This window comes from Rissa tridactyla, chromosome 22, assembly GCF_028500815.1.
Source record: "Rissa tridactyla isolate bRisTri1 chromosome 22, bRisTri1.patW.cur.20221130, whole genome shotgun sequence".
Lineage (NCBI taxonomy): Eukaryota > Metazoa > Chordata > Aves > Charadriiformes > Laridae > Rissa > Rissa tridactyla.
In genome coordinates this window covers 2,042,852-2,057,067 of record NC_071487.1, presented here as the reverse complement: position 1 = coordinate 2,057,067, position 14,216 = coordinate 2,042,852, and the positions used below count along the sequence as shown (strand labels likewise).

Genomic DNA, 14,216 nt, shown 5'->3' with positions numbered 1-14,216 from the left:
CCAACCTTCCTTCTCCCTCTCTGTGAAAACACTGAGGGATGAAACCCACAGCCAGTGTACACTGGTCAGTTCGAAAAGTCAACTATCTGTGCCGTATGACTGGATGGGCAGTTACCTGCGCCAGCAGCGCAAGCCCAGTCCAACGCCCCTTGTCACAGCCCGCTTTTACCCAGCACAAAGCGAATAATGGGTCGACAGCCGCAATTTCGGCAGCGGGTCTCGGGCGGGGGGACACGGTGTTGGCGCGCAGGGCGGACGGCAGCAGCGCTGGGCTGTAGGTGGAGCACAGTAATTGATGCACACTGCCTGCCAAGACGACTCCGTGGAAGCTCGGCCTCTTATTTCTGATTAAGCCACCAAGAACTGAGTCATTTCCCTCCTCAAAAAGTTGCAGAGCTGTTTTCTTTTGTCCAGAAGGCAGGACAACGGCTCACCAACTTCTAGTCCTCCTCTCTGGACAGGGCAAAAAGGGCTGTCAAGGGTGAGCCCTCCAACACCCACCCCAGGATCAAACTGTCCCCCCTGGACCAACCTCCAGCAGCTCAGAGGTCATCTCGTCCCAGAAGCGGGGAGGTTCTGCCCAGCACATCTTCTCTATTTTACTATTTTAAGCACCCCAAAAGGTTCCAAGAGGTTAAATAAATTGCTACAAAAGCGCAGATATAGAAACTTAATGAATGGATACGCAACTGTATTCTGGTCCCTGATTAGCTATCTAGAGGGCAGGTCTTGCTAATTATAGCTCATCCTATTAGTCCAATGCTTTTCTAATTAGAAGCCCATTGAAAACCATTGCAATAGCTACTTCAGGGCCTTCAACAGTGCTATAAAACCCAACAGATACGGCAGTACTTCCACGCTGCTGCTCACGCATCTGGCCTGGCTACGAACAAACACTTCTTCATGGCCGAAGACGACAAAAAGCAATACACATAACACACACGGCGTACCGAGTCGTGACAAGCGCTGCGGCACAGCCAGCGATGCCATTGCAGCGAGCAGGAAGCCACAACTTGTAACGCTGCTGGGGGTGGGGGGGAATACATTAAAAAAAAAAAAAAAAAAAAAGGAATTCTTCTGCCTGGCAGAGATAATTGCTGAACAGGACTGGTAAAGGTTGCAGTGGGAGGGGAGGATCCTCCAGGCATCGGCTGTGTCCACAGGCGGCTCAGCTCTGCCGGGAGGACGGCAGACCAGGCACCTCCAGCACCGACAGAGCCTGTGATTTGCAGAAAAAAGTTTTCCCCGACAAAGAGGAATACAGTTACACAAATGGGCTCAGCAGCACCCTGCCGTCGGAGCTGCTCCCCGTGTCCTGGAGGAGTTCAGCAGAGATCGCTCCTTCCGACGTGCTCTGGATGTGGGAAGCCGAAGCTACCGAATCGTATTTCTGAGGCCCTGGCCAGCCTCCATTTTTAATGAACTGTAGCATTAAACTCCCATAGTGCTCGTGTCATGGGACTAAAATAGTTTTCATCTTGCGAGGACACCAGAAGAGCAGTTTAACCCCTTCAGCGCCGCAGGACGCTGGCAGCGCGGCAGCCAGGCCACCTCTGGCACTGACCCACATTCAGCGTGTGGAAGTTTCCACTGAAACCCAACAGACCGCGGGCAACCAGTTGCCCAGAGGAGGCCACGGGCGCCACGGCCCCAGTATCCCGCTCCAGCTCCCGCACTCTGCCCCTCCGCGGCTCAGCCTTTTCCCACATCTCCAGGGCGGGAAGTTCGATTTTGCAGCACGCGCAGCTACAGAAAAAAAAAAAGGGTTAAAACGCTCATAAAAGTATTTTGAAGGATTACATTTTAAAGCATCTGTTCCAGGAACCTCCTAGGATAAACAGTTAATACTCGGAAGTGAAACTCTGTCCTAGCAGCAGTTTTGACAGCCTTTCCATCGGAAAAAGTCACAGATGAAGAGGGGTGGGCAGCCAGACGCACCAGCTGCAGGTACGGTGGGCTCTGGGGCATCGCTGCTGTCCTCTGTGGTCACCGGCACGGCTCTGCTGGCACCTGGGGACATCATACACCCCCTGTCTCGTAGGTCCCGCTCCGGCTCCTCCACCCTTCAAGACTTTAGTATCCCATCACCCTGCCATTCTTTCGAAGGTTGGATGTTTCACTTAAAAAGAACTGTGGCTCTCATTCCGACAGAGCTACTTTTAAAAACCACAATAAGTGAAATACTGAAAAAATTAAACAGGCGGCGGACTGAACAGTGTCTCTTGCTCACTCGACTGAACAGGAATCAGATCTGTTTGCTCAGAGCCTACTTTGTCACTCATGAAGGTTTTTTCCTGCATGAAACAATGATGGAAGTTGTGTATCAGAACACAGGGACTGCATTTTAAGCAACATTACTGGATCCCATTAACACTCTCTAGAAAAATAATGATACCGTAAAACTCGAGAGAGATTTAGCCTGTGAAACAGGGTTTTAAAAACATTAAATTTTCAGAATAAGACAGGCTATGGATTCTCCAAGAAGATTAAGGCATGGGACCTCTGACACAGGTACGACAGTTCAGCATTACTGCTGTACGTACACCCTGCAACAACTGAGATAAGAAAACTTCTGTACTTTTTGGAAGGTTGAGTGAACTGGTCAGCAGAAAAAAGGAGTCACATTTCAATTCAAATATTGACAGAGAAGGGGCTAGCTTCTGTCTCATGTGTTCAGGCTTTACCTCCACAAACATTTTTGGATACGGGGGGTAAAGTCTTCAAAGACTTCATTGGTCTAGAAGGAGAACTCAAAAGTATCAAATCGGGTTTTTTAAGCGCCGAAATATCATTTGAAAGCATTTTTGTACGTTCCAAACCCACAGATTCCTCCCTGCACACATCTCAACAGAATTCTAGGAAGAGTCATTGGGTAGAAATAACAGTCGCGGTGCACGTCTCCCTACAGCATAAACAACCACCGTGGAGTGGAACAGCACCTCTCTGGCTGTTATGAATGCGCCGACCCATTCGGTACCTGCCACACGTTGGTATTTCTCCAAATATTCAAGCATTGCTTTTCAACTGCTGCCTGCCTGATGGTTCAGGTGAAAGCTGCCAGCACACCCTGCATCCCCGCTCTTTGGATTTAGCCTCTCTACAGCGAAGTGCCACCTTGTAGGATGGGGGAAAAAAAAATAAAAATAAAAGAGCTCCTTTCAGATGCTCATTAATCCCACCGCTACCCGTTTATTATGTACAAGTCAGACTGCAAATAAAACCTGTAACAAATTACGAGTCTCTCTCCCACTCACTCCCGAATTCCTGCGCCAGAGATAACGCGTATGACTCCCCTCCCGGGCCATCAATAGCATTTATAATTACACCCTTCTGATCGATGCCTGCGCTGGCGGGGCAGGGAGAGACGGGGATGCAGTAACCCTTTGGTTAAGCCGGTCCCTGGACGGGGATCGCACCCCGTGCCAGCCGGCCGGGGCATCGCTCGAGACGGCCGCGGAAAGTCAGATATTAGAAAAATCACTTACTGGCAACGGCTGTTCTTTAAGCACGTCGCACCAGCCCATCCTTCTTCTGGAGAACGCTTATTTTCCAGCATTTTTTCTCTACTGGATACCAAGTGGATACCAAGGGATGCCAAATTACATGGAAGCGCACGCAGGCCTTCAAGGAGAAACCCTGCCTTTACTTCTGGATCCAGGAGAGTACAATCTACTAATTAGGCTAGCCGCAAAGCACTCCATGCAGACCTTGACGCTAATTTAGCGGAACTACGAGTTCGGCTTTATTCGGCCCTCTCAAATCCTGCCGCTCGTGTACACCAGCGCGCAGGAGAACAGGAAACCTCGGAGTAAATTCTCTCCAGAAAAACCAGGCCAAACCTTTTGAAAAACACTGGTATAATCTAATCTCCTGCAATCAAAACTTACTGTTTTGAGACCAAAGTGCATTTTTACTTCTTTCGCTCCGTAATCTGGAATGTCTCAGTGGTAATTACATTATCGAGCTCCTTCTTCCCTCCCCAAACAAGCCCCATGATCTACCTGTGCTTTTACTGAGATTAGCCAGAATTCAGTCAAGTGTGGATACCTGGAAGATGCAAAGATAAAGAGGTTCCAGTGATGCAGTTCAGAAAGAAAAATCAACACTAGCTGCATTTTTTTGTGTGTGTGTGTGTCTTCCAGGAAGCTTTGCTATTCAAGACCTTGCAAATCTGGCTTTCTGTAACCAGAGCCTGGAGTACCCAGTTACTGCCGTCCTGGTCGGCAGCTCACAACGCCGAAACGCAGCTGAGTTTAGAGATGCTCCGTGGAAAACGCCGCATGTTCCAGCCCCGCGCGAAGTCCCGGCTCAGCACAAAATCCAGCGCATTTCTCTGCAGGTTGATTCAGAAGATCAGGCAGGCTCAAAACACCCAGATCACGATCTGGTTGGCTACTCATGAATAGAAACACCCATGATTGTCTGGGGTTGCACCACTACGGGCTCCAGCAGACACAAGCAGGCAGCTTGCTTTTCACTCAAAATACAACTTATGCCTTCAAATGGGGGCAGGAGGGGACAGGTTCCCCAGCAAATCTCTGAAGAATCAGTTATTCCTCAAAAAAGTCCAGAGGAAACAGCTCTAGGACACTTCAGTTTCATAAAAGTAAGAACAATGTGAGCTATAAAAGCTGACAGTTCTAGATAAAGTTTACTTTAGAGCAACTCTTTGGGTAGCCCGGTTTTGTTTTGCTTTGGTTTTGAGAGCTGTACTCCCTCGTACAGAAGCGTTTCAGCAATGCCATGTTCTCACTCAAAGGAACAAAGAGGTATGGTAAGGAATTAGGGAAGTCCATGGGTGAAACGGAGGCAAAAATACTATTTTTGTCATTAATTTTACAATTAGTAGTTTAAACTGTGAAACAGGAGTTAAGTCAGAGAAAGGGTGAAACCACTGATTAAGAGGTTGCATTGGAGCCAGGTCCAAACAGTTTTATACATCTGTTTCACATCTTCCCAAGTTAATCTTCGTAATTACTATATGGGTAGACCTGACTCATTAAATCAAAATCTTTGCAAGTGGCTGACTTGCAGGAACAACAGAAAACACCCTGCGTGTCAGAGACAGCAGCCGACACGAACAAAGCAGCGCCCGTTTCAAGAAGAGGAACTGTAACATCTACTGCTAAGCAAAAGGAGAGAACACCAAGGAGAGCTAAAAATAGGTTCAAGGGTTTTGGTTTGGGGGTTCTTTGTTTTACACATAGCACAGTTTGGACTAGCTTTCCAGTCACTCTGCATTTACGGCCAATTATGTTGATCCTCACCCAGGGCCAAGATCTACTGGATTCACGGGGTGAGCACGAGGGGCTCCTACCACCGAAATACTCATCGTCCAGATCAACGGCGCTGACTCTGTGACTCTGGCGCTGCAGGACAGACAGACAGACACACTCGACGTTTCCTTCACCATGAGGGCGCCGGGCCAGCGATCCTCCATCCTCCATCCACACCGAGCAGTTGCAACGAACTGGTTTTAATCAAAGTGCAATCTAATCGCCTAATGGTGCCGGTCTCCGCGGACTGTTGTATAAACATGTTTTTCAAGAACTGGAATTACTATCTTCTGTTTTCAGATGCGGAATACATTTTTGACAGAGGAAGGGGGTGTCTCTTTTCTATGCAAAGAGGCAGCATTATGAAATGCGTTTGCAGAACTGTTTGGCAGAATATTAAACAGGGGAAGAGGGATGTGTGCATGAACATATCACCTCTTTCCCCGAGTGCCCAACAACCCCAAGGAAGAAGACTGGAAAGCTCTGGATCTCTCATCGGGAGAGATGGAGACTGAAATGAGTGTCAAATTTCAATCTTAAAAAAAAAAAAAAAAAAAAAAAAAAAAAAAAAAAAGAGGGTGGCAAATTTTTATTTCTAGGTCTGGTGGAAAAATCTGTTCTACTTTCATCATCGAGTAAGATGTGCTTTTTGTATGCCTTGTGTTTGCTCTGGAATGCCGTATTTGGGGGCTTGCTCTCATCCGCTCCGCTGATGCTCACTGCTGCAATGAAGCTTTGCTGTGCTCTGCGGGCAGTTTGTGCTCACTGGGCAACCTGGCACCAACCAAAATATAACAACTTTATTCCCCCTGAATAATTTGGTTTCTGCCTACCTGGCTTCAGCATCAGCTACTGCAAACACAGCAGTAACCTTTTTTTAAAAATATTTTTTTGGGGGAGCTCAAGATGCCATCCTCCACTAATGAGACGTTCTTCATCTCAGTTGTAGGAGTGCGTTAATAACCCATAAGCTAATAATTTTGTAGCAGCAATTTTAGTTTCCGCAACTATATTATTTAAAAACCTAACCGAGGGTGTGTGTAGGGAATGACACCGTTCAGAAATCCAAATAAGGGAACGAAATGGCAGCTTGGCAGGGACCCAGCGGCCACACCTATTTACAGGGGAAGCCGAGCACAGCCACCATCATTAATTAATTCAGAAGCCTCGGCACACAAAACTTGATCTGGATGCACCCCGCATCCCCCACCTGAGATCAAAAGGGAGCTCTGCGCGCTGAACGTCGCAAGCCACGCGTGCACACATCAGTACTAAAACCAGGGAAGGCTGCGGGGATGATGCTTAGCCCCTGGTCCTGCAGTTAGAAGGGAAAAGGAAATAAAAGTTGTCATTATTACCCATGGTATCGAGGGGGATTTTTAATCTTGAGGAAAACTAACGGCTGGTGACAAAACTGTAAGTGTCCCTCAACCCAGAACAAGCAGAAAGCAAACCGATACCAAAGATGAGCAAGGCGAAATTTAGACTCTGGGTCACTTCAGTGGCTTTATGTAAAATAAAACCTGACTTCCATAAAAACAGGGGGGCATTTTCGGTACAAAACAACCAGACGTGTCACAATTACACCGAACAACATTTTTGCAAAGGAGATCATCTTATCAAGTTTGCGTATCTAAATGTCCTAAGGGATCAATAACGTGCGCAATATTAAAATGAGTCTTTATTTAATTACTTCTGTAGCCTTCATCATCATAATTCTCAGGCACCCCATAGAAATAAGTTACCCATCAGGTCTTAACCGACAGGACTCACATGCTTTTGTTCCCCAAGCCACTTAAAAGTCCTGGCTGCTTGTTAAACCGTCATCTTCAGGTTTAAAAGCAGGTTTTGGTCCAGCAAAAGGAATTAATTTATCCCTCTCTTTGCTAAAGGAAGGAGAAAAAGCAGAGTAATCAAAAACCTTCAACAGAAACTAATGGAATAAAGAACGTTTGGAGTGTACTCTGCCTCCCAGATCCCAGCATTCCTGCAGTGCAGAGAATTGCGCGACCACAACCACAAAGCTCGCAATATTTATTTAAAGATGTCAGGTAGAAGTTTATCTTCTTCAGGATTTAAGAATTTTAGAGATTTTCCCTTTACCTTACACACATGCCATATACCAGACCACCCCCAAAACTACTATGCTTTCCACCTCGTATTCTACGTTACTGATCAATTTTGCTTCTTTTTTGACTATTCATAAACTTTCACACAAACAGTATTTACAAAATATATTAAGACCTATTGATAAAGTTTCTCTTGGTGATCCTGATCCCCCTGTTCGATCCTGCCATCATAGCCCACAGAGCAGTAACAGTCCCTACACATTAGCAAGCTTTCACAAATTGCAAGACATTAATTTAATGCTAGCCTTAACCGTAAGGGCTACCTACTATCTTGGAGCATAGCTTTAATGAAAATAAGAATTATTAAGCACAGCCAAACCGTATTAGTCTCGAGCTGAGCTTCTTAAAGTTACACAAGGATTACTTTTCAAGTTTTATGCAGAATGTCATCTCCTCACTGGGATTTTTCCCTCTCAGTATCACCTGTTTTCAGAAACAGGTAAAGAAAAGCTGTTACAAATATCATTTTCCCTTTCCGCCAACTATAAAAGTGAATTTGAATTTAAAAAAAGGCCTAAGACATCAAACTCTGTCATGCTTAGAGTTAGTCAAGGCATTAAAGGCACGCTTCTCCCTAGTGTGGCCCAGAAAGGAAGGATGCTGCCCATGGAGCATCCTCAGCTCCTCAGGAGCACAACCCTCAGATGGAGCGAGGCTCTACTGGATGCCCTCCATAGATACCCAAAAAAAAAAAAAAAAAAAAAAAAAAAAGCAGCTTTACCGAAACAACCAGGCACTTGCTTTCAAAGACTGCACCTCATAAACCTTAAAAGCAAACAAGCAAGCCAGCAGAAAGCAAAACTGGAAGTCCGTACTCAACAGCATCCTACAGAGCAGAACACTAGCGCTGTGCCTGCAACTGGCACACATGTAATTTCCCTATTTTACAATGAAAACCAGAAAATTTTAGATTTATGTTGTGCATGAATCTCAATAGGTTGTTCAGCATGCTTGTACACACCGCAATGCTAGGGACACACGTACAACTGCGGTACCTAATTCTGTTGGAGACAGGATTTTCTGAGATCCTATTAAATATGAATGCCTTCAGTTTACTTCCTCTAATTCTTGCAAGCATTTCAAAGCTGCTGATCACATGGCTGGTTCAGCAAATGAACACACTGGGCTACGGCAAGGACGTCGCTCCTACGTACAGCAATAGGTAAATCAGCAACAGCGTGAAACCCAACGATGTGATTTTCTGACTTATTTCAGTATCTGGAAAGTCTTCGGTATTTGTAGCACAAACCGAACTAAGAGAAAAGCCACTACTGACCACCTCCACCAACACTTCCCCTACGGAACAGTCACAAAAGTGACTTTGCTGCTGCTATGAGGCTTGCCCTGTTTCAAGAGCATCCCACGCCGCTGCTGGGCTCTGTTCGGTCCAGCCACGCTCTGGGCGTTTACAAAACTTGTTTTAAGAAAACCTGTTGCTACTGCCTGTCTCAGCCGTAGGGCAACTTTCTGGGGCGACTGGATGGAGACGCAGCTGCAGCGGCCAACACTGACAAGAGTCTCCCCATCTAGATGGAGTTAGGAAACAAGTTAACCAGCACCACTCAACTGAAAGCGTTCTACTGAATTTACAAATAAAATAAAATCTTTCTTGAATGCCAAATCCTATAGTCTTACAGGTAGTAAGATCGCATATTTGCACCCCAAAGTGAATGAGACAGGTCACGTCAAAATCAATTTCAAGACTAACTGAAAACTCAATCAAGGCTTCATATTTTTTCCATTGAAAAGCTACAAAATAAGCCTTTATTCCTTCAACCCCAGCAATTTGTCACTTTAATGCAGAGACCCCATCATAAACTCCTACTTATTTGGGATATTTAACAGAGAAGGGGGAAAAAAAAAAAAGACCCAAACACAAAAACCAACAGACCGCCCTGAGATCAGCTCACCTGCACCTACATACCTATCACCGTGTTCATCTGGTCTCCCATCAAATACAACTGAAAAAAAAAAATAACCACCCTTCTGAGGTGCCATCTAACATTCTTCGAAGTTGTTGTCACCCGCTTTTGTCAGAACTTTTGAGTAAAAACATTTACTGTTAAAGAAGTAGTAATTATGACAAAAGGAGTTACCAGAACTCTTCCCGGCAGGTGAGGCAGAATCTCCGTTTCCGTACTCTCGGCTGGAACTACCCACATTACTTCACAGCGATGAGCTCTTTTCACTTGACGGGGTGCAATAATAAGAAAATATCACACAGCACCACTTGCTACTAGGTGTTTTAGAAACTTCTTCAGGTACATGATTTTTTAAATATCCATTTATATTCAGCTGAAGATACCGAAAATGGGGGGAGAGGGGGAGGAATGGCATTCACTTCATGTCAGAGCTTATCTCCTGCCTTGTGGGAGTGCTCTTTTATAGGCTTTTTTTTTTTTTTTTGTTCCCATCCCTCCAGCTCCCATTCACACCACCAGAGCGAGGGCAACAAAAAGCAGATATTGCGATGGATGACTGGAAGCGCGGTGGATCACCTCCCGACTCTGCTTGGGCTACCGGGTCCAGCCAGATTCGGGTACGACTTTTAATTTAGTTTGGTTCATGTTTATACAGGAATAAGCCCAAGTCAAGAAGGTGACGCATAAGACACTAAACCAGAAGATGAAGCGCTCACACACTGATCCCTTTCATGCCGCAGCAGAGTTCACTACAGGGCACTGCAAATTAGCAGGGAAACTCCTTTTAACTTATTAGTCACCTCGTAATTGTCAAAGGAATTGGGAGACCAGCTCTTCTTCCAAACATGGCAGGAATAAAGCCCTTCCGGCAGAGCTTTAACTTAACGCCAGAGCATCTGGAATACCCAACTTGCCATCGTCCCCCAAAGAGGTGAGTCGCAGCCAAACCGCCTCACCTGGAGGGTCACTCGAAAACAGTCACATGGAAACTCCTTTACTCTTGCAAAATAGTGATTGGTTTTTGTTTGTTGTTCTTTTGGGAGAGAAAGAGGAGGGAGGGAGGGGAGAGAGAGGGAAAGGAAACGAAGGAGGAGAACGAATAGAGGCTGAAATGCCTAACTCAGAGTAAAAAAAAAAAAAAAAAAAGAAAAAAAAAGGGGTAAATACCAGAATTTCATAAGAACAGATTGAGACAAACTCAGAGATGTGCGTGTTAAATAGCTCTTTGAACCTGAACGAGACTTGAACTCCTGGAGGGCTTTAAGACTTCAATCATTTTCATGATACTGACCATTCGATACACTCTGCTTAATGCGAGCGGCACCTGATCGAGCCACGGGAGATTTCTAAATGGGAAAGGACCCCGTCAGGTCTGGGTCAGCAGATCCGTTTGTTTTGTGCACAAACCAGAAGTCGGAGGGAGGACCCAAGGAGTTCAGTCAATGCCCAAGGGCTCTCCAGGAAGGACAGCGGTGGGAAGAGAAACAGCCTGCCAAAATTGAGCCTTCTTAAAAATAAAAGACAAAATAAACATGCCTGATCATAAGCTTCGTCATGTCGTGGTTAAAGGTGCACAGACTCGACCCTGGACTGGGACAGACCCACCGATTATAAGAGATGCACAGAAAGAAGGTCTGTAGAGCTCCAGAACTCACCTGACTTGCACACATCACCTACAAGGACATGAGTCCTGAATTAACGAAGATGAGAGTCAGGGACGAACTCCCCGCTTCCCTCCGTCTAGGGTTTGCCAAACCCCTCGTTAGACACGTGACACTCCTTCCCCGTATTTGTCTGGCCTTCAGCATCTGTGGCTGGCTGTTAAATTTTACTCTCCTAGATCTTTCTAATGTTTGCATTTCCAAATAGAACAAACCAGCATTGCAGATTGTGAGGTAAACCTAACGACTCTTTTTTTTCCCCTCTTGGCATCTGAAGTCCTACCAGCGATTCTCATTTGAAAAACAAGATGGTACGGGGTTAAATAATTTCAGAGACAAAAGCTAAAGATGATGAAGATTAAAATAAAACCAACTGTTGTTATAAGCCACATTTTGCACGATTCCTTTGTAACACACGTTTATATCCATTTTGCAGATGGGACAGCCGAGGCACAGAGAGGATGAAGTGACTTACCCAAGGCAATATAAAAATTCTCCTCCAGGGAGGACAGGGAAGCAAAGACAGAGGTGCGAACAAGTCACCACAGCACACAGGACATCAGCTGGTCCGGAGCAGCGGGAGTCTCAAGATGGAATAACAGGGACAAACTCCCGGCATCTGCCTACCGCACCTCTGAGCTGCGCTCAGATCCAGCAGCTCCGGCCAGACCCCGACCCGCTGAACTCTGTCAAACCCTACTGACAGTAAAGACAAGGAGGAGAGAAAAGGGCATTGCTACAGCTGCACCCAGCGAAGCTTTTCCACCTTCTGCCTTATTTCAGTATGGTGAAACTGCAACACGTTCAAACATTATTTTTTTCCTTAAGAGTCATCACATCAAAAACGAGCAAAATTTTCTTGCTAAACCTTGATTTTGTCCCATACAGACCAAAAGGCCTCATCAGGTTATTTTTTTCCCCCCCTCCAAATGCCCTCTTCGCTCAAAGAGTGAGTTGTGCTCATGAAGCAAGAGTCACGATGCTCTTTCCAGCCCCCCTCGCACTAGGAGGGGAGCATAGCGGACAACAGGTTAAGAAGCCGCAGCACAACGAAGAAGCGCTCTGTAATTAAGAGGTAGGGAAGCCGTACGGATGAATTCCTCCCTGCCCCGTGGTGTCCGCAGTCTCCCAAGGTGATGCCGAACAGGTCACAGACACACACACAAATGCTCGCAGGTAAAGGCCAGCTGTTTACTGCTGCCCCACTGGAGAGTCCTGAGACCTGACACACCGAGAAGTCAAATAGCAAAGAACACAATTAAAGGCAATGAAAGGTAGAAGCGCCGGTACCTTTGGCAGTCGGGGAAGGAGGAAGGAAAAGGAGAAATGCTGAACAGCAAAAAGCCAACATAGGAAACTGTTTATTAATAAACCTTAACCTTTGTTCTGTCCCTGTCCTATAAGGTTTGCTTCAGGCAATTCACTCTCCTTTTCCCCACCTGAAAATGGACACATGATTCACCCGACAATGAGGTGCGCTGCTGTACGCAGGGTGTTCGGACTGAGCGGTGCTAAGCAGATAGAAAATATCACAAAGAAATTAATAACCTCAGAAATTCCAGGTGATACATAAGAAATAAAGCAGGAACCACTAACCGAGGTAGGGTCTGCATATTCACTACATGTCCAGTTCCGAAACGCAGAGCCAAGGGCAAGGGGAAGAAGGGTAAAAAAGCCTAAAAAAAAGGATCCCAAGCAAGCCTTTACACTGATCAATCATAACATGAATGCATAAATAAGCAAAATGTCTATATATAAAGTGCCAAACTCTAGCCTGTAAGTTTTAAGGGCACAAATCTAAAAGCAACAGCACGGGTAGCACAGGGAGAGCGGGGACAGCCCGATGAAACCATCGAGAACAGACTTTCAAAGACTATAACTGAAGGGATGTGCTGGAGTTTTCTAGTCCATCAATGGCATGTTCTTCTCTTAACACTTATTTTGCCTAATGCCAGGAGAAGAGGAAAGAGTGCTCATGTACCGTTTTTTCCCCCAATCAACAGAGTATGTTAACTACATGGCACTTCACATACTGGTCTACAGACCGCGTGCTGTGATACCTCAAACATGAATAGCATTACACAAAAGCAAACGTTACTTCCCCAAGTCTAAAAATAAGCCTGCCATATTTTCAGATACCACAGTCTCCAGGAACATTTGGAGGGAAAAAAACACCCCACCATACAGTTCTATGTTACTTAGATTATGATTGAAAAAGACATACATTGGAAGTCGAGAAGTGCCTGGAACAGGGCTGTAACGATGGACATTCTAAGAGAAGGAATAAAAAAATCCCCACGCCACAGTTCATTTTTCCTTTTATTTTGTAGGAGGAGCTCAGCATGCGTATTTTAATTCAAAAGGGGAACGCACACACTGCCTGTTTTCTTCTCAACTTTTTAATCGTGACCTATCCGAGCAGTACCTATACGCAGGATAACAGCCCGTACCTGCACAGGTACGGATCACACACAGGAACTCGGTTTCCTACCTCATGAGACACGCAAGAGGGAAACAGAGCACTTTGTGAAACACCACCGCAGTACGCACACGACTACTCCCCTCAGAGTATGGCAGTACGAAAACGAAGTACTAAAGCCTGGGGAAGAGCTCACAGTTCACATGTGCACAGCAAGTATCAAAAAAAAAAAAAGTTCTGATGCCCCAAGATTTGAATTTTTAAATGCATAAGCACACTTTATACCTACTATCAGCGAGTAATGTCTAGATACTGCATCTGGAAGTTTGTGGTTCAAAACACGCTCAATGAAAACATTCTAAATTTATTCAGCAAAACAGCATTTTCCACTCAGAAGTCACTCATAAAGCGAGTGCTCCATCAAAGCAGAAAACCTGAACTCTGCTGACCACCACAGCACACCGCCAGTTCTCTCCTTCCGAAGTTCTTGTACCAGATTCCGCTATTTTCGGTTGGTTGGTGACCGGCCAGGGGCTTCACAACATGGACACCATTTCAAGAGGTACCACTGAAAACGTTCGACGATCTCACGTGTGGCCTCATCCCATCCGAACGAATTTCAGATTTAATTTTTAGAATACTTCCAGCACTATCCAAAAGATGTCAGAAGTTGACTTCCTTTATCCCAAGCATCGTTCCTCCTTCTTGCCCCCCCTAAAGCAGCGTAGCAGGAGTGATGCAATAAGAAAGTAAGAATGCTTACAGCCCGTACGCATGGATAGGGCTAAGGAAGAGCACACCCAGAAATA

General features: G+C 45.7%; 1 protein-coding gene across 11 annotated transcripts in view; it reads right to left on the bottom strand.

Moving 5' to 3' along the window:
* GATAD2A (GATA zinc finger domain containing 2A) overlaps positions 1-14,216 on the bottom strand; it is a 67,883-nt gene that overhangs the window by 36,711 nt on the left and 16,956 nt on the right. The window contains exon 1 of one of the 11 annotated variants that reach the window (XM_054182244.1): positions 5,268-5,282. The exons of the other annotated variants lie outside the window; for them this stretch is intronic. The gene's annotated coding sequence lies outside the window, so the exon portion shown is untranslated. Of the gene's footprint in view, positions 1-5,267; positions 5,283-14,216 lie in introns of those variants that run through there. 11 annotated transcript variants of the gene reach the window in all.